This window comes from Artibeus jamaicensis, unplaced genomic scaffold, assembly GCF_021234435.1.
Source record: "Artibeus jamaicensis isolate MK-2021 breed Jamaican fruit bat unplaced genomic scaffold, CSHL_Jam_final contig_233, whole genome shotgun sequence".
NCBI classification, from domain to species: domain Eukaryota; kingdom Metazoa; phylum Chordata; class Mammalia; order Chiroptera; family Phyllostomidae; genus Artibeus; species Artibeus jamaicensis.
Window position 1 is genome coordinate 13,680,550 of NW_026521486.1, and position 21,014 is coordinate 13,701,563.

Consider the following 21,014-nt stretch of genomic DNA (forward strand, 5'->3'; position numbering starts at 1 on the left):
GCACAGGGAAGTGAAGTACTTGTCCCCTGGGCACAGAGCAGAAAACGACTGGGAGCGGGATTCAAACTTGGGGCTTCTGGTTCCAGAGCTCCTACCCTTAACCACAGCACCGCCTCTGATCACAACTATATGTAACCCTTACAAGGCTCTGCTGCCTTGTAATCTGGCCCTACAGAGTCACACTCAAAGAGATACCAGGCAGCATGAAAAAAAAAAAAAATTTAAATCCTATCTCACACCCTCAAGAAGGAGGAATACACACAAACATACTTAAAATTTTCCAAAATTCCTTTTTCTTCATATTCCATCATTTGCAATTTGTCTCCTAGGCCAAGGTCAATCCCCTTCCCCACCTCCCTCAAACCCAAGCATGCCTCTACACCTTTTCATCTACCTAAACTTTCTGTTGATGGGTGATTCTCTACATTCTTCTTTTCATTTTTTAATCTCACTATTCTTTTCAGCTCCTGCTTCTCAAGTTCTTCCTCTCACTTTTACCCCAATTGCAAATATACACAAAGAAATTTTGGGAAGGAAGGGGGGGAAGATGGCTGGAAACAAAGAAAGGTATGAATATTTATATATTAATATTTTTCTTTGTCATCTACTTAACATGGGCTCTTAAATGTTTCTGTTACAAAGTTTTATGTATCTGAAACCAAACTGAAGAAGTTGGGATAAAGCAATGAGTTTTTCATAATACAAAGATATACGAGGAACTGTATTTTATTCCGAGAGTTCAGTGTTAAAATGTCCTGACTTTTACGAATGATGTTTTAAGTAGATGATAGGTTATTTTTATTTAAAAAATGTTTTCAAGGATGAAGTGCAAAATTTAAACGTTGAAAACCCAATGTAGATACTTAAATTAAACAAACAGAACTGGTCTATGATATTTGAAAGTCCAAAAATGCCTGAACCAGGAGAAGGTCGAAGGCAAAATTTTAAGACAAAAGAAATTACAAGGTATAAATAGTCGGTTAGCTAAGTAGCTGCAGACAATGGAGGAAATACATATCTGTTTCCTGGCATTGCTGTAACAAAGTACCACCAACCAGGTGGCTAAAAACAACAGAAGTTTGCTGTCTCACAGTTTAAGAGGCTAGAAACCCATCATCCAGGGGTCAGCAGAGCCATGATCCCTCTGAAACCTGTAGGAGAGTATCCTTCCTGGCTCCAGCTTCTCGTGGTGGCCATCAGTCCTAAGCATTCTTTGGTTTGTGGTGGCATCACTCCAGTCTCTGCCTCTGTCATCACAGGGCATTGTCCATGTGTCTGTGTCTCATTTTCTTATAAATTCACCAGTCCTATTAGATTAAGGCTCATAGAAGTGACTTCATCTTGACAAGATTACATCTACAAAGACCCTATGGTCAAATAAGGTCACATTCACATGTATTGGGTGTTAGGACTTTAACATATCTTTGAGGGGCACACACCTCAATCCACAACTAAGTGCTTCATCCACTTTGGGAAAGAGATTTTACTAGAGCAGCCCTGATTCAACTCTGCTTAGGTGAGGAGTTTAAACTAGATTCCCAAGTCTCAAGAAAGCTGCCTTCAATCTTGGAAACTGTAGGAAGTTAGCACCTAGGAGGAAAGTGTGGAAAGAAAAGGGAAGAGTGAGGCAGAAGAGTACCCTGAAGAAGCCAACATTGAAGAGGTACAGACAGAAGGAGACTCTCAGGAAGGAAATAGAGAATGAGGAGCCAGGGAGGTCAAAAGGGAACTGATTGATGTCAAAGAAGCTACCGGTGAAGGGGGTTTCACAGAGGCGGAAGTGGTTATCAAAGCCAAAAAGCATAGAAAGCTCAAAGAGAAAAAAGATGAAGAAGTGTCTATTCAATTTGAAAATTAGGAGGCTGTTGGTGGCCTAGATTAAAATACTCAGTGGAGTGGGAGGGAAAGCAGAGAAGATCGAAGAACAAGCAACAAGTGAAGAAATGCAAATGACATACATAGTCCACTTTTTACAGAGACTTGCTCATGGAAGAAAAGAAAGAACAGAGGCTAGAGAGGAGAAATGGGTACAAGGAAAGCTGTATTTTGCATAAATGAAACTCGATTGGGGCTCCAAAGAATGATCCAGTTGAAAAACAAAGACCAAAGGAGCCATCAATGGGTTTAATTCTGTTTGGGCTGCTATAACAAGACACTACAGACTGAGTGGCTATAAATAAAAAGATATTTATGGAGGCTGAAAGTTCAAGATCAGGGTACCAGCATGGTCAGGGTCTGGGAAGGCCCCTTTGAGGGTTGCAGACTGCTGAGTTCTCTCTGTATTCTTACATGGGGGAAGGGGTTAGGAAAGTCTCTAGGGTCTCTTTTCTTTAAATCACTTTTAATTTATTTTAAAAAGATTTTATTTTATTTATTTTTAGAGAGAGGGGAAGGGAGGGAGTAAGAGAGGGAGAGAAACATCAATGTGTGGTTGTCTCTTGCACACCCTCACCAGGGACCTAGCCTGCAACCCAGGCATGTGCCCTGACTGGGAATCAAACCGGCGACTCTTTGGTTTGCAGGCCAGCACTCAATCCACTGACACACACCAGCTAGGGCTAAACCATTTTTAAAAATATATTTTATTGATTATGCTATTACAGTTGTCTCAATTTTCCCCTTTTGTCCCCCTCCACCCAGTACCCCATTCCCTCTAGCCATCCCTTCCCTTAGTTCATGTCCATAGGTCATGCATATAAGTTCTTTGGCTATTCGATTTCTTACTCTGTTCTTGACATCCCCCTGTCTATTTTGTACCTACTAATTTGTACTTCTTAATCCCTACATCTTTTCTCCAATTCTCCCACTTCCCCCTCCCAACTGATAACCCTCAAAGTGATCTCCATATCTATGCTTCTGTTCCGGTTCAGGTTGTTTTCTTAGTTTGTTTTTTTAGATTCAGTTGTTGATAGTTGTGAATTTGTTGCCATTTTAATGTTCATAGTTTTGATCTTTTCCTTAAGTAAGTCCCCTTAACATTTCATTCAATAATGACTTAGTGATGATGAACTTCTTTAGCTTTACCTTGCCTGCCCTTTAGCACACTATCTGCCCTTCCATTCTGAATGATAGCTTTGCTGGATAAAGTAATCCTGGATGTAGGTCCTTGCTTTTCATCACTTTGAATATTTCCTGCCAGTCCCTTATTGCAAGCAAAGTTTCTTTTGAATCTAACAGCTAACAGTCTAACAGCTAGCTGATTTAAATCTAAATCAGCTAACAGTCTTATGGGAACTCCTTTGTAGGTAACTATCTGCTTTTCTCTTGCTGCTGTTAAGATTCTCTCTTTATCTTTAATCTTTGGCATTTTAATTATGATATGTCTTGTTGTGGTCCTCTTTGGGTCCATCTTGTTTGGGATTCTCTGTGCTTTCCAGACTTGCATGTCTATTTCCTTCACCAAATTAAGTAATTTTTCTTTCATTATGTCCCCAAATAAGTTCTCAGTTTCTTGCTCTTTCTCTTCTCCTTCTGGCATCTCTATAATTTGAATGTTGTTATGTTTGAAGATGTCCCAGAAGCTCCTTAGTGTATCCTCATTTTTTTGGATTCTTTTTTCATTTTGCTATTTTTTTAAGATTTTATTTATAGAGAGAGGTAAAGGGAGGGAAAGAGAGACGGAGAGAAACATCGATGTGTGGTTGCCTCTTGCCTGCCCCCAACTGGAGACCTGGCCTGCAACCCCGCCATGTTCCCTGACTCAGAATCAAACCAGTGACCCTTTGGTTCACAGTCCAGTGCTCAATCCACTGAGCCATAGCAGCCAGAGCTAGACTTCCATCGTGATGGGAGGTCTCAAGGGTCTCTTTTATAAGGGCACTAATCTCATCCATGAGGGCTCCATTCTCAGGACCTATGCACCAAAATACAAAGGCCTCACATCCTGTTAACATTATATTAGTGGTGAGGATTTCAATGTGGGAACTTGTACAGAGACATAAATATTTACAACATAGCAAGAGAAATGTCATTTGGAATTGCTTTCTGTCACAAGTAATGGAATATTCAACACATAGTGGCTGAGTGATAAGGCTTGTAATTATCTTGCACAAGAAATGTGGATTAGGTGGATCCAGGTTAGTTCAGGAGTTCAATGGTGTTATGGTTCTGGGTAGGTTGCTCTGAATTTCTCCTGACATTTCCTCTGTGGTCATAAGAAAGCTGTTGCAGATCTGGATGTCGTATCCTCATACAACGATTCCCAAAGGCATGAAGCAGGAGTATAGCCAGGATGGGGAAATATAACTCTCCGCTTTTACAGGGAGGAGAAGCATCTTGCCCATAAACCCTCCAGAACCCCTTGTTTTTAGAACGGGAGCGTTTGGTATATTAAGATTACATTAGCTGTAATGACAAAAATACCAAGATAATAATGGCTTTAAAAATTGATGTTTTCCCATGTACATGAATTTTGGAGGTGGCAGTCCAAGAACAGCGTGGCAGCTTTGTTTTACCATATCCTTAAGAATTTGCAGATTTTGTGGATTGGAATTCCTCCTTCCAACTCATGGTCCAAAATAGCTGCTCTAGCTCTAGCCATTGCATCCGTATTCCAGCCAGGGGGAAAGAGTAAGGGAAAGGAACATTCTTCTCTCTCTAGAAGACATTCTTTTTATATCTCATAAGCCAGCGTTTAGTCACAAGGTCACATCTAGTTGAAGGAAGTTTGGGAAATGTAGTTTTTATTTGGAATGGCCATGTGCCCAGGTAATATTCAAGATCCTCTTAGAGAGAAAGAAGAGGGGAACAAACACCAGCAGTTGTCTTACAAAAGGGTGGCTAATGGAGTATGGGAAGGTGGTTTGTTGTTTGTTTGTTTTCAACCTTAATAATGAGAATCAAGCAAGGAAGAAGAAGGTTAGAAATGAGAGTTGGTTTAGCTAACCAACTAGGCCTGCCTCAGGAACAGTTGAAACTTGATGGAGCAAGATCCTGGAAGATGAAGAAAAGACAGATTAAGGAGTAAGTGTAGATTTACATGCATGAGATCTGTCCAGAAGGTATTCAGCCATGTAATATGAAGAACAGAGACATTTATTAAAGAAGATAAAAGAAACATTGTACATAGGACAATTATGCCTCAGTCCCCTTCAAAGTAGGTAACTTGGGATCTCACACAGTTCTCCCAGTCGTCATCAGCTTCCCCGTCATATTTTCCTCAATCTCATCAATGGTCCGAACTCTCTTCCCTTTCAAAGGTAATTTTAGTTTTGGGAAAATCCAGAAGTCACACAGTGCTAAATCTGTGCTATAGGGGCGATGAGTCATCTGGGTGATTTGATGTTTTACAAAAAACTCTGCAGAAGACGTGATACATGAGCGGGCGTGTTGTCGTGATGAAGCTTCCAATCACCAGCTGCCTGTGGCTGTAGCCGTCTGAATCATCTGAATAGTTTCTGTGGAGGAATGTTCAAGCTTAATGCAAAATCTGACGCAGATTTGTTGCTTACTCAGTCATTTTGAGTGTGATGGTCACACAGTACACATGCTTACTGAATGACATCCACCCCTCACACTGATTAGTACAGTGAAGTCGTCATTGTTCATGCATGTGCATTCCAGTCCACTCTCCTTGGCTGCCAGGTTACATCAATGTTGTGCAAACCATTCTCATTATATTAACAATGGCTGGACTTTTTCCAGACAGACCTGTCTACTAAGGTAGAATATATTTCTATATTATAGATTGTAAATTCTATAAATGTTTATGTTCTCTAAATATGTAAAAAAATCAGAAAGCTCCTTTGAAAAATGCCATCCTAGTCTTTTTAAGGTTGCATTAGAGAAAGTACCTTTATCTCTCCCCACTTTCTCTCCTTCACACCGGATCCCCCATATCAAATACCAGTTGTACCCCTGGACTCCCAGTATAGCAGCATAGAGGTTAAGATCATGGAATTTACAGTCTAATAGGTACAGCCAGGTACTAGTTTTGTGGTTTGGATCAAATTATTGTCTTTGATCTTCAGATTCTTTGTCTCTAAAATGGATATGGTAAGAGCATCTATTTCTTAGGGTTTTTTAAAGGTCAAATGAGAGAATATATGTAAAATACAGGCAGTCCTTGCTTTGCATGGTAGTGCGGTTCTGTAAAAACGACCATGAGTTGAAATGCTGCAAAGTTGTCTTAATTCTCAGTGGTAAAAATTACAATTGTTGTGTGGGCTTAAAATTTTTGTCAAAGAAAGTAAAATGAAATAAAACTTTTGTCAAAATATTTAAAACTTGTTGTTTGTTTTAAATGTTCAGGGAAATGAAAAATAAGTAGACTTGATGTTATTTGTCATACTATAATTTAAAACATTAGAAACATTAAGAATGAAATCTTTTAGTTTTTGTATAAAACTTATCAATACTACCTTCTTACATAACTTACTGTGCAGAGCGAGCATCTTTTCTGTGCCTTGGCAGATTGTGAAATTGTCGTATTCCTTTCTAATTTTGGATCAGCTTTCCATATTTTATCCTTTGCACTCTCAATGACACAAAACATCTTTGAGAGTTCCTTTCATGTGAATTTTTAAAAATATTTTTTATTTTTATTTATATTTAGAGAGAGAGGAAAGGAGAGAGAAAAACATCAATGTGTGGTTGCCTCATGTGCCCCCAAATGGGGACTTGGCCTGCAACCCAGCCATGTGCCCTGACTGGCAACTGATCCAGCGACACTTCGGTTTGCAGCCCACCCTCAGTCCACTGAGCTATACCAGCCAGGGCTCATGTGAATTTTTTTGCTCGCTCACGTTCTCTGAAACATCTGTATCCTTTTTATCATGACCACTTTCCTCATTTATGTTCATAAATTCACTTTCACCACATTTTTCTGACTGCACAGCTAGAGTTGAGTAGTTACATGCTACGACCAATTGTTTCTTCTCTACCTCCATTTACTTTTGATTTGAACTTCACTCCCACTGTTCTCACTCTTTTGTTTCTTTACTACTTTTATTTTTGTTGGCCAATTTTCTCTATTATCCATTTTTGTATGTATCACATGGTTTATCAATGGGAATTAAGGAAGCAATGTAACTACATGCTTTCCTGTCTATATGTAAACTGGGTAACAGATTCCAGTGACCAGTCACCGACAGACACATTGTCAAAGAAAGTGGCATGTGTGGTCCCTGATCATGATGTAGATCTGTCACTTGCATATACCCTGTGGACTGAAAAGCTAGCAGCAAAATTTGTGCTTATGAAATCACAGTTCTTCCTTGGTTCAGCCCCTGAACTGTGTTGTCAGGGGCTGGTGTTATGAAACGAAACCATGGGAACCAAATTTGCAAAGTGAGCACTGCGCTGCATTTATGCATTGCCTGGCCTTTCGTTAGCATTTAGTGAGTAGTGAGTTGTTTTACTTCTGTCATCATCATCATCTTCATTTTGTCACTACCATTTCTACTCCCTCTGAGCTATAAGTCACTGAGGTATCAGTCACAGAGGGAGGGGCTGGTGCCAGGAGGCTGCAGACAGGGCTGTGTTTTTAGCCAAGAGTGTAAATTGCCATGTCCAAGGGATACCTTAATCTCAATTGAGGACTTGGGCCAAGAGTTTATTGGCAGACTTCTGAGAAGGGGTTTTGGGGAGTGCCAGCAGGGAGACCGGACTAACCAGCAGAGAGCCTGGGCAGGTGCTGTTCCCAGGATGAAGGAAGCAGATGGTGTCTGAGAGGCCTGTTCACAGATCACAGGGCTCTGGCCGATGGGTCTTGGCTAGAGCCGTGGCCAAGGAGTGGAGAGGGCAGCTGGCAAGAGCAAGGCAGAATTCTAGGCCAGGTAGGGCCTCCACCAGTTATGAGAACAGGAAATTGGCACAGGAGCCAAAGATGAAACACCGCTATCTTACTCGGGAGAGAAGGAACCTGGGTGCAAAGAGGAGGGTGCAGTAGCAATGGCTGCAGCTCAGCAGGTAGCAGGGAAGAGCCCAGAGCTGCTAAGCCATGAGGCAGGAGAGGGAATTGAGGCTCTAGTAGTTGTACTTCTTGCCTGGCGTGGGCAACCTTGGAGCCCAGCTCTGGGAGACAGAGGCAATGGTAGAGGCTTGTCAGCCTGACCCAGTTAGTGATTCACTGCTACTACAGAATGCTTCTTCCTCTCCTTCCGGTCACCTTCATCAGCCTCAGTCGATGTTTATCTAAGATTTTATCTACACTCAGCAAAGCAGGCCCATGGGGTAAGAAGAAATGACGAACGTTTGACTTTCAACTGGGAAGAAATGAACATGAAATAATAATGACTCAGATATAGATTGTGCTGACTAATGACACCACAAATGTAAAATGTGTGTGAAACACAGATCACAGGAGTGCATTCAGGCTTTGAACTGAAACCTGACCAAAGTGACTTAAGCACATGCGGGTTTATTCTCCTCATGTAGCAAGACGTTTCATAAGCAGTTAGTTCAGAGCTGCTGTGTGACTCCCCCATTGCCGTCAGGGACTTAGGCTCCTCCTGTGTGCTTGTTCTGCCCTCTTAGCATGTGCCGGGCTGCTCAACCACAGTGCCAGGGCACCCTGGCCACCCTGTGCAAGGATACTTTCTATGTGCTTGTACAGGTCGACCCTCCACTCTTCAACCTGTTCAGTGCCCCAAGAGGCTGACCTAAGTGGATTACATCACTCAAGCTTTCTTGCCCTTTGACTTCCATTTGGGTTTGGCCAATGGGAGGCCCTGCCAAGAAGAGATTGTAAGGTTGGGGGAATTAGCCCTGTAGTCCCTTTTATATGGGTCAGCACAGGCTGCTCCTCCTGGGCTGCCCTGTTCATACAGCTACCCTCTCCCAGTCCTGCTAACTACTTCCTGCCCTTGCCCTTTAGGGCCAGAGGCAGCGTAATGGCTTCCTACAACTTCTAACCGCAAGCTACTGTACCATCTCTTAACCATGTTTCTGTACTCTGCCTATGCCTTTTCAAATAGCCTTTTTTCAAAGTCTCCACTGTTAGCCTATTGGATTAAGCCATCTGTGCCCTGACTGACTCAGCACTGTAGTCTCCTTGCCCAGCCACTGTGACCATATGCAGAAGCCCAGCATGGATCTTCATCCTCAGAGCTGCAAAATGCTGCTCCACCTCCAGGCATCAAAGTTGGATTTCAGACAGGAAGAAAGGGCAAATGGCACCAAACAGCTCTTTGCCAGGAAAATGTAGCTTTCTAGGAAGTCGTAGACAGCCGGCTCGACTCACATGACACTCCACCGTAAGATGTCTGAGAAGGTGAGTATTTTTAACCAGGCACCTTGCTGCCCCAAATGATAGTGTTTCTATTGGAACAGAGGAAGCAGAGAAGGTTATAAAGTAGGCTGCCAGTAGTGTTTCCAACATCGTATAATTCACACGGCCTTTTTTTGTTGTAGTTACAAATGCCCTACCGTTACACTGCCTTTTCCTAGTTCATACCTTGGGCTTCTCCAGGAAACAATAATCATAACCTCCATGTATTGAGCCCTTACTGAGTTTTACAACCATGATGCCCTTTAACCCTGGCAAGGGTCCTAGGACACTTCCCCACTTTATAGATGAGGAAACTGCAGTGAGATTTTAGTAATGTGTAAGTATAAGGGTTGAGCTAACGGCTAGGTCTGTCTGTCTCCAGAGCCCATGCTGGTAGCCACTGCACTTATAGCCTGTGCCTCTTTCTGTTCTCCCCATTACTTCCCCAGGGAAGAATATCTCTATACAATATGAAAATCTAGGTCATGGATAATAAGCATCTTGCATTTTCAGGATATGGTCCAGCAGAAATAAAGAAGGAAGATTGTGGAGTCGGAGACAGCAGGGTGTCAGAGAGAAAGTGTACAAAAAGCAAGATATTTGGGTTCATACAGCTGTTGCCATGAATAGCAAGCAGGGTCTATGAAAACCACGTAATTATTATTTCAATCCCGAGTGCCCCTCTTGGGCGCCTTGTTTGTCCTACTCTCTGAACCTCCATGTTCATCAACTCTCACACTGGGTCTGGCATTCTGCTCAGTGGACAAGAGAAAGAAAGAAGCAGAAAACAGGACCTTTGGAGGAAACTGGGGTGGACTGGAGTTCTCTCGGAGGGTTTGCAACCACCATGGCTTGGGATGTGTGGGATGGACTGTCCTGCTGCTCCCGACGGCATGTAATTCTGGAAGTGCAGTGGCAAGCCCGGGGCTGGGAAATGTGCGTGCTGTTTTGCTCACGTGGGTGCAGTAAGGACGGAACAAGAGTACTTACCCAGAGCATAGTACTCGGTGCTGCCACTAACCCTTCTGACTTCCCACAGGGATCAATGAATAGAAATGCTTTTGCCCAAAAGAGAGATAGATATCTCACAACCACGTCTGCTAGCTAAAGCATTCCCTGGCATTGTGGTTTGAAACCTTGCTGGGGTGAAGAAAGAAGAGGAATGACAATGTCAAGCCAGCTCTGGAGAAAAATGACAGACACACTTACAGGACTGTGTGAGGACTGGGGGACAGGAGTGTATAAGGGAACAGTGCCAAGGCAGCCGGTCATTCCACACAAACGGTGACTTGACACTGGAGATGACCAGGTGAAGAATGACAGCTGTGGATTCAGTTTAACCCTCGAACTGCTGCCAGAAATCCTAGTATCTGAAATTTGCCTCCAGTAAGAAACAGTTGAGAAATGCTAAGGAGACATTCCGGGCCTGGCTTCATCACTAATTTGCTTTGGAAACTTGGACTTTAACTTGCTCAGAGCCTCGGTGTGCTCAACTGCAACTCAGGGCAGACCCCAGCTGCTCAACGTACTCGACAGGAACGTCGTGAGAGTAAAATAAAATAGGGGATATGGAACACTGTGTCCATGATCCAAGTTCTGTACAGATGAAAGAAACTCCAGGTATTCCCACTCTTCAAGGTCAAGTCTGAAAAAACAAACCCACAAATCCTTTTCCTTACAATTACTGTTCATTCAGTACAGTAGCCACTAGCCACACTTCAAATGAGACTAGTGCAACCGAGGAACTGAATTTCACATTTTACTTAGTTTTAATTTAAATAGAAGAACCACGACTCCATTTGTTATTAGAAAACTTGTATGATTGGAACAACCTGGGTATGTGAATTTATTTTTTTAAGCTGTACCGTTTATGAGCTCTAAGTACATATCAACTACTTCTGGTGAAATTTAGCTTCTAAATTGAGGTGCGCTGCAAGTGTACAATGCATACCAGATTCCGAAGACTTATTACCCCAAAAAATGTAAATGGCATGGTTTGTAATATTTATGTTGATTACATAGTAAAATAATGATATTTTGGATATATTGGATTAAATAACATATATCATTAAAATTAATTTTACCTCCGTAAATTTCCTAAAGTGACTACTAGAAAATGTAAAATTACAATGTAGCTTGCCTCATATTTCTTTCCGGCAGCATCGCTCTAAGAGGAGGCAGGGAGGGGAGGGGTACTCATTGCCTTATAGGAATTAGGGAGAAAGGCCATTGCAGGAGCAAGTTCCCCCATCCCAGGCGGGGTGAGGTTGGTTCCTTCCTGGATTCCTTTCTACATTCTGGCACAAAGCATGCCTTCTTGACAGTCCTGTGGCTTATCACTGCCTTGGTAGAATGACCATAGTTAGCTGGGCTTTGATTTGGGGACAACAGCATTTAATCGATTTCAGGACACGCTAGTGTCTGTAAAGATATTCTCAAACACACCATAAACTGTATTTTCCTCTTCTGATGGAAAGTTTACCTTAGACCCCAACATGTGGTAGAAATTTGCCCTCCAAGCATTTGCTTTTCCTCAGTGTCTAAGCTTTTTCTCCAGAGCAGCCCTGTTTTCAAAATGATTGGCACGCAGACTCCCGGACTAAGATGCCAGAGGCAGTCGGGCCCATCCCCTCTGGCCTGCCCAGCACATCTGGAAGTGGTTTCAGGGGCCGCCAGCGCAACGCCTGGATTCCCAGCTGCTTCGCCCAGGGGTGGGAGAAACCCGAGCTGCTCCAGAGTCAACGAAAGCAAAGGGTGTTGTGAGTCTGGGATGAATACTCTCTTGGAAACGTAATATTGGCCTTGGGCTCTCCAGCCCTTTCCAATGGGATCTTAGAAGCGGCGGCAGCAGCAGCAGCAGCGACAGGAACGGCAGCAGCGGTGGCGGCAGCAGCGGCGGCAGCAGCATCAAGGGCAGCAGCCTGGGCATCACTATTTGCTCAGCCCTGCAGCTCTTCTGGACGGAGGAGCCCAAAGCCTGCCCTCGCCAATCCCCAGGTAAACAAACTTACAAGCAGCGTGGCAGCCTTTCCAGTTTACCCTGTACCAGTCTTATATTTTGCTATAGACGCAAGAAAGTAAACAGGAGATAAACTGGCCCACACAAACTTTGTCTGCAGGATCCCCAGCCAATGTGTGTGGCATTCCAGTGATTTTTTTTTCTTTTTCTTTTTTTGCCATTTGCCATGGTAGCAAACCCAGGATCCTCACTGTGCAAGATGGTGAACAAGTCTACATCCTGGACTGCTTTTCCAGACCTGGGTTTATCCCCACCCGCCCCGAATGGTGTGATTTCCTATTTGCACTCTATGTTGAACTTGGAAATCTGTGGTCAGCTAGGACCCAGATAAATGCTACTCTGGCATTTAATGCTGGTATGTGTCTGAGCCACAAAAGATTTAATTGATCTGTGATTCATGTTTTCAGGATCTGTCCCAGGAAGCAGTTCTGATTTCCCCAAACCCCCTTCCCTACCCCCTACCCCCACAAAAAGAACTGGCAGTTATGGAAATGTAAATGAAGCTTATCGGAAGTACAGAGTTTTGAACGGGACAAGAGCTTAGTCATAGTGTTCAGACTGAAAATGGTGTTTAACATTCAAAAACTGTCTTCTGTCACTTTATGAGCAAGTTTACTACACTGGGTAAGCCTGATGTATAACTTAGGATATAACAAGGGGTATGTAATATAAGAGTAGAGAGAGGAAGAGAGAGACAGAGGGAGATGTGAAGAAAACAGTGATATCTGAACATCTGGCTGTGCTGCAGAAGGAGGGAGATCAGTCCTAGCTCCACAACCCTGTGCAGCTAAATACCCAAAGCAACACTGGTTGGTGTGTTTTGTCTTTTTTCCCAAATGTTTTGCTGTTGCATTTTTATACTGTATCCTTTTTTGCGTTACATAACGAAATCCCAGCCCTCCGTGTAATGTGGTTAGGAGTAGAGCAGTGTGGTGTAGTCTTGAGCACATGGTCTCAGGGATCAGATTCCCAAAGTTGAATCTGTGCACCACCACTTACAAGCTTTGACTCTGGGGGGAGCTAACTTGTCTGTGACTCTATTTCTTCGCCTGTAAAATGGGAATTAAGTGATATCATACGTCTCAAGGATCTGCAGAGTAGTGAGGTCGCAGGGAAGGTTACTTTCTCTGCTGCTGCTGCTGGTGATGAGAGCAAGTGACCTCACATCCTGCACCGGGCAGCAGCCCTGCTTTCAACACATCCTGCTCTCTGATGGTAGTCAGGTTCCTTTCACCCTCACATGTTTCTCGAGGGCCTGCTTTCTTTCCCCCCATCCCAAACACCTCTTTGCTTCCCCGCCCCTCCCGCTCCTGAGTATTTCTTCTCTATCCTCCCTCTTTCCTTGCTGAGACAAAGTCATGCCTATTAAGCCAGAGATCTCATGGTTTTCATTTCTAGTCCCCAGAGAGCGAGGTTCTAAAGACTTCTTTGGTTCAGCCTTTACCAGGAATGTTCTGAAGAAGCTGGTCTCCTGGGGGAAAATGAGCTTTGTAAGCCCTCCCAGAAATCTCAAGGTACAATGGCATTTTAAAAAGTCCTGATAAGTCCTGCAGTAGAGAAATCTGCTCAAAGTCGATTAACACAGGGGTTCCCAGTTGACCCCTGAGTTATTTTATCACATAACCTGGATGAACATTTCTTGGTGCACACCCTGCCATGTTCTATTCTGACTGCATCTGTTTTTATTTTTGTTCTTCTTATGGACACCCTATGTCATATCTCCCCTGGTGATACCCAAGAACACATCTTGTTCGTTCTTTCCTTGTCAAGGACCTAAGGTTCATTACAGGCTCCACATTGATATTTAGAAAATCTGGCCAAAGAGAAAAGTGGGGACTGGCAAACTCTCCACAAAGGGCCAGATCGGGCCTGATTTTGCAGACCTGCGGTCTCTGTTGGAAGTACTCAGATGTGATGTTCCAGTGTGGAAACAGACGCAGACAGAATGTCAATGGGGAGGGGGGAGGGAGAATGGGGGGGTGAGGTGCAGAGAAGAGGAAGCATAATGGGTAGGCATACAATAGATGGGGAGAGGCCAAAAATGAGACAGAGAACTCAAAGGACTTGTAAGTACAACCCATGGACATGAACCAAGGGGAGGAATGCTGGAGGGTTGAGGCCTACAGGGTGGAGGGGGGGATACAGGCGAGAAAACTGTAATAGCATAACCAATAAAATATACTTTAAAATAAATGTCAAAGAATAAGTCCAGCTATGTTCCAATAAAACTTTATTTACAAAAACCAGTGGTGGACAGGATTTGGCCCAGGGGCCGTAGATTGTTGGTGTCTGACCTACAGCCATTTTATGACTGAATGCCTCAGTCCCACACCGCAGAGAGAAAGCAGGATGGGCTCCCCACGTGCCGAAGGCTCCCTCACCTGGTTGCCCGGTCCTGCGTATTTTGGTGGATCTTGAGTAAACCTGTCACGCCACAGCAAAAAAGTAAAAATGCCAGGGTGTTTTTTCAGAGGCCTAGTAAGTCCTGGGTCCTGATTTTCTTCCTTCTTTCTCTTTCTTCAGGTGAACCCATGCTTTTGTCCTGTTCATGAGTCTGTGGCTTCCCCGGTTTAAGATGAAATACTCTGCTAATTGGGTTTTATGCGTGTACAAACTTAAGGGGGCAAGTCTTGCGGAGTTAAGTTAAATCACAGAGCTTGGCAGTTGCTTGATGCATAATGGTAACTTTCAGCAATGGAAAGTGGTTGGCTTATAGTAGCTATTAAGGTGGTGACGAATGTGAACTCAGACCCAGACTGCCTACCGGTGACCCCTGGCTCTGCCACTCATTAGTTATGTCACCCTTGGCAACTGCCTTAACCTTTCTTAACTTTGGTTCCCTCATTGGTGAATTGGGGATAATAACCTTATAGGGCTGTTGTGTGAATCGAATGAAGGAAGTGTTTATAATGGTGTTAGAACCATGCCGGCACATAAAAATTGCTGTGTGTTACCTGTTACTCTAGGCTATCCAATTTAGCCTAATTTAATCTGCAGAACACTCCCATTTTAGAAACTGGGTTTTGTGAATTGCCCAGGACCGCACAGCCAGGATATGGAGCAGAACCAAGACTCAAAGTCAGCTCTGTCTAATGACAAAGCCCATGATCTTTCCACTCGGGTACACGGCCTGCTGGATTGGGGTCATTCAACAATACCTTTGAAAATCTCCTTTGTTAGGTTCCCTTCTGATTCCCAGATCCTTTTTACTTCCTCCCTACCTGAACCTGTGGCAGGCATGATGAATCCATCATAGAATTTTTTTTTTTAACTCACCGAGTCTGGTGGTAGCATTAGAATCCGTCTCATTTTGGCAATACTCAAAGTCCTACCTGATCAAAGTTGGCCTGTAGGATAAAACCTATTAGGAGCTCTGATTCTGAAATATTTTTCTGAAGAGTTCTTCTCATTTTTGCCTTTTCTTCTAGGGAAGAGCTAGTCCCCTGAGCCACTGCCAGATCTTGAAACAGTCTTTCTAGGTTTTATCATAAGCCCAAATTCTTCATTGCCTGGTAAAATAGCTCCACACGCAAGGTCTTTAAGGGTGTCTTTTTAGAGTTCATGGCCTCTCCTCAGGTCCAGGCAAATTTCCTAAGCTCTCCTTTCTTCCTAGTCCCAGGCCCCAGGACCTTGGCCTTCTTTCTTCCTTTGGGGCTACCACCATCCCATGCCTTGTTCAGGGAGACCTTCTGTCCAACACTGGCTGCCAGGAGGCTCCCCAGCTCCATCCTTCTCCCTGTCTTGAGAACAAGCCTGCAGGCTCTTCAATGCTCAAGGTTGGACCACTTATCACTGCAGGGAAACCACAGCATGGAAGTCACTCAGCCTAGAAAAGCTGACAAAGGTGCAGGGCCCATGGTTCTGGGGCCCCTTGTGCAGGTAAGAAAAAGCCTGATGAGAACACGAGAGCCCTCTGCTCTTATTCCTGGAATAAGGCCATCGACAGGGCCCTTCTTTTGGCTTTCTCCCTTAATGAAGTTGTTGAAGAACAGAACAAGGGCCTCTGTCCCTTTCTTCCTCTTTCCTGTTCCTCGCTCATTTATTTCTCACAGTTTTTGAAGCCCACAGAGGCAAGAAAAGCATAGACTTGGGTGCGGAGGACAGTGGAGGGCTGGAGACTAACCTTCGGACGGTTCAGCTTGGACGGATGTTGTGGCATGGGGACCTGTGGACACCTCAAGTTTCAACCTTAAGCTTTTGGTGGTGGGTGTCCAGTTTAGGGCTTTAAACAGGAAAGGGACACTCAGAGTTTTTTTAAACTCAGTCAGTAGAATTCTGCAAGACAACTGGCTTGTCTTGAACAAAGTTAGGTCATGAAGAATAAAAAGGCAGTGTGGATGGGGTGGGCTTGATGAAGAGTAAAAGAGACTAAAGATATGGCAACCAAATTATAGAAGACAACATTGGAGCAAAGGGAGAAGTTTAATAACATCTGCTCTGCAGATGTTATGGAGTTCATGTTTTCCCCTATGTATGGTAATGGCATTGTGGTTCCATAGGAGAATATCCTTGTTCTTAAGAGACGCATGCTGAAGTTTTAGGAGGTGGAGTGTCCTGACGTCATGGTTCATATGTACGTATGGAGGCAGGAGCAGGAAATAAAGCAAATCCAGCAACATGTTAGCAATTGATGGACCTGGTGCAAGGCATATGCAAATTCAAACTCTCACCTTTTTGGTAGACTTGAACTGTTTCAAGTGATAAGAAGAAAAGGAAAACCCAACAAAAAAATTGAGGGTACTCGAACTGCTGTATGTTTCAAATTAATTCAATATAATTATCAAACAACGTAGTTACTATTGTCACAGTTATATTCCTGACAGATTGAGGAAGGAAAGCGAGCAGAATTCCAGGGGCAGGGAGGCCAGGAGCGCAGTTGTCGAGGAGCCGAGGAGCCGGTGGAGGAGAAAAATGCGGCAGCGAGTGAGTGAGGCGGTGAGGCGGGACGTGGGTTAAGGAAGACTTCGGAGCTGGGAGTGCAGGAGTCGGTGATGGGGTGGTGGCTGAGTGAGGGGTTAGGAGAAAGGCATCGCAGAGCTCAGAGGACACCGGAGGGGGAGCGTCTGGGGGGAGCTGGGGCGAACGCAGGGGGTTCGAGGTGCTTGTGCACCATCCTAGAAGAGAGAGTCCTGTGTACATCCCTTCAGTCTGTTAATATTTTTGAGGGGTTATATATATTGCCAGGCACTTGTACTGGGCATCGGAGGATGCACAAAACAGACAAAATTCCCTACCTTCATGGAGCCCATAGTCTATCAGTGGGAGGGCAGACAATACCCAGTAATAAAACAGGGAGTGTGTTGGATGGTGGTAAATGCTGGGAAGTAGCATGTGCATTGTTGGGATCAGGGGCTTTTGACTAAGAGTCTGAGGGAAGTGAAGGACCGAACGATGTGGATGTTTGGGAGTAGTGGTCCAGCGTTTCAGGTGGAAGGAGCAGCAAGTGTCAAGGCTCTGAGGCAGGAGAAGGTCTGGCAAGGAGGCCAGGGTGATCATGGGAGATTGTGTAGGACAGTGTAAGGAGTTTGGCTTTTACTGTGGGAGCGGCAGGGAAGCCTTGGTGCGGAGTCCTGCAGACCTTATATAGGAAATGCGTCAAGGAAGAGAGCGGGAGGTCCGCACTTCCCACGCACCCAGGCCTCTCCCCACGCACCCAGGCCTCTCCCCACACAGGGATGAGTCCTAGAGTGCATTTCCTCCTGTGCAGGAACCGTGTTAACCCAGAGGATCCTCTCTCAGGCCCTGCCCCAGACATTCCTGTTTCTCTGGCCCCAGTTCTCTGCCTCTTATTTTATTTTTATCCTCTTATTTTTTTATCCTCACCTGGGCACATGCTTATTGATTTTACAGAGAGGGAAAGGGAGGGAGAGGTAGAGAGGAAGAGAGAGTAAGAAACATTGACATGAACATTGATGTGAAAAAGAAACATCAATTGGTTGCCTTTTGTTTGCGACTCATCCGGGGACCTGAACTGGCAACTGAGGCATGTGCCCTGACCAGGGATCAAACTCGTGACCTTCCAGCCTGCAGGACAAGGCCCAACCAACTGAGCCACACCAGCTAGGGCTTCTACTCATTCTTAAGATGTCCCACAGTCGTTCTCTCCAGCTCTTGTCCTTGACTTTCTCCATAAGTTTTCTACCTCCTACAACTCTGATCCTTCTACCGAGTCGACATGACCTAGGAGCTGCAGACACTCCTCGATCACCTACTTAATCTATGGAAATGCTATTGTCTGCCAGTACCAGCGACACCAATTTGCAGCATCTTAAGCAGAAAGCACTACTGTCCTAGGTGAGATGAAACTATGAAGAAGGAGAAAAGGAACCCAGAGGGGCATGCTGAATCTTTATACAACTTCATTTATTTTTAAATTAAATGCACCAGGCTTTCTTTTTAAAGCCCATGCTCCTCAAGGATTTCACTCTGCTCATGTTCTAGAAGTGGCTTAGGTTTCCTGCTTCAGGAATTTCCCTCCTTGACTCTCCCCCCCGACACACACACCTGGGCATTAACTGTGCTATTATTGGCTTTCTGAAGCCCGCTGTTTTATCTTAAAGAGATTTTGGAGTTGGCAACCGGCTGGACCTGGGAGAGATGGGCCCGCCTTCTCAGATATGAGAAGATATCAACACTCAGATATCGTCAACACTTCACGATTATTTCTCGGATTCTAACAAGATCTCAGTAGAGTAACCGAGCACTCAGGGAGAGCAGACCAAACTTGCCTTGTGAGCTGCAAAATTTAATAAGCACACAGTGACATCTGTTACTTGGAGCTCAACTGATCTGCTTCCTAGGGCAGCCAAAATGATCCTTTACGAGCACCAGCACCTGTGGTTAGAGGACACAGGCTTTGAAGTCAGAGAGCCCTTAATTTCAAATCCCTGCTCTGCTATTGACTAGCTGTGTGATTTTGCGCAAGTTACTGAACCTCTCTGAGCCACAATTTCCTCCTTTGAAACATGGAAATAGTAATATATCCACCTGGAAGGTGTGGTAAGAATTAAAGGAGATAATGTGCCTAAATGGTCAGTATAGAGCTGGGTGCAAATGAAACTTTCAATAAATGGTGGTCACTACTGCATTATTATTATTATCTGGCCACTTCCAGCTTCTCCCGATGTGAGTGGGCACACCACTCTGGCCACAGGGAGTGTATTCGTAAGGATTCTTGTTTGCAAGACACTAAACCTCATTTCAAAGCAGTTTAAGAAAAAGGCGGAATGTATTGGCTCCGCTAACTGGGACACTGAAGGAGAAACTGGCGTCAGGGACTCAGCTGGGATCCCTCTGGCTCTCCCTCCTCATTCGCTCCTCCCCTGACACTGGATGGCCTTTCATGGAGTGTGTGCGTGGGTGGGGGAAATGGGCGTTCTGTGGCCAAAGAACATTCTAGGCTTATATTGTCTCAAAAAGTTAGCTGAATGCGTATCATTTAAAATTATAAATGGAGAAAAAGTGCCCGAAAACAATCTCAGAAGAATCCTAAGTGAAGTGCTTGCTCTTCTGGCTCGATGCTTTCCCAGGTGCAGGAGGGGAAGAGGACAAGGGTCACCACAACCGTGAGCTCTGGGTATCCAGTCTCCTGGGAAATAAAAGGGACTTTGTAGCTGGTTGTTTACAGTGAGCGAGAGGCTTGAACCAAATCCCTGTTGAAGAGTTTTCCCTAGATCGCTTCCAACAGGTTGTCACGACACTGGGTCAGGAAGGAACTCCGGTGCTGTGACATCGCCTGTCTTGATTGCCGTGCCCTGCAGGCTGTCTCCGTCAAGGTGCTGATTTCTAAAGGGTGTTATTCCCTGTTTGCTGACTGTTGCCTCCAGGCAAGTGTCAAGTTCAGAAGTTCCTCTGAAGGACCACAATGAAGAAGAAGCAACTTAATTTGAAATAAACTTTTGAGCTTGCAAGACAAATTGTTGTTTACAGAAAATTAACTTTTTTTTTTCAAACGTAAAAGAAGTCAGTTTCCAGCTCCTGGGGTGCTTGGTGAAATGCCACACAAGAATCGAAATGAACATATAAATGTAATACAATTTAATTTTAGATTTATAGACAAAAATGAATTTCATAACCTAAAATTCTTTTCTGATGATTAACTTCATTTTTTTCCCTCAAAATTGCCCAGCTATCCCATGCTTCTCTTAATACCTGCTTCTTCTTCTAATGACTATGTAAGGTTATAATTAGCATATAAGTAAATAGGAACTGGGACACCAGGAAGCAGAGTTGTAACAGCTCTGTTTTGAGAACAGCTTGTTAACTCTCTGGATTTCAGAGCATAAATAAAATACTCCAGAATATTTTGAAAAGATAGTATTTGAATTTGGGGAAATATTTGGTTGAAATGTCTTCATGGTGGATGAATCAGCCCTTGTTTTGAGTCCTTAAGCCTGGTGCTACTTTGATCTCCAGGCAAAATCTTTATTTGATAATATAACTCACTTTTAGCCGCTGATGGCTATTCAGATCTAAAATCCTTTGTGTAGAAAGTATAGTAGAGAATCTAAAGCCTATATTGATCACTCTTTCCCTTCTTTGGGATACATTTTATCCTCTAGATTCAAACTCCTTGACAGATCTCAAGTCTCATTCTGGACTCCCTGAAATTAGAATGAAATATTAAAGAAAAAAAAATCAATTCCGTGGAAAGGACAGTCTTCATAATATGTGGTCCTGGAACAACTAGGTATTTCTATGCTAAAAACCAAAATTTAACCTATATCTCATGTCCTATACAAAACTTGACTTGAAATATAAATGTAAAATATGAAACCACAAACTCTC

At 43.9% G+C, this 21,014-nt stretch overlaps 1 protein-coding gene across 2 annotated transcripts in view; it reads left to right on the forward strand.

The window, feature by feature from the left end:
• The first annotated feature begins 523 nt into the window (after positions 1 to 523).
• Positions 524 to 21,014, forward strand: part of GLT8D2 (glycosyltransferase 8 domain containing 2) — a 42,361-nt gene continuing 21,870 nt past the window's right edge. The window contains exon 1 of one of the 2 annotated variants that reach the window (XM_053661615.1): positions 524 to 567. The gene's annotated coding sequence lies outside the window, so the exon portion shown is untranslated. Of the gene's footprint in view, positions 568 to 11,927; positions 12,206 to 21,014 lie in introns of those variants that run through there. The other variant, XM_037160233.2, reaches the window with a different exon arrangement.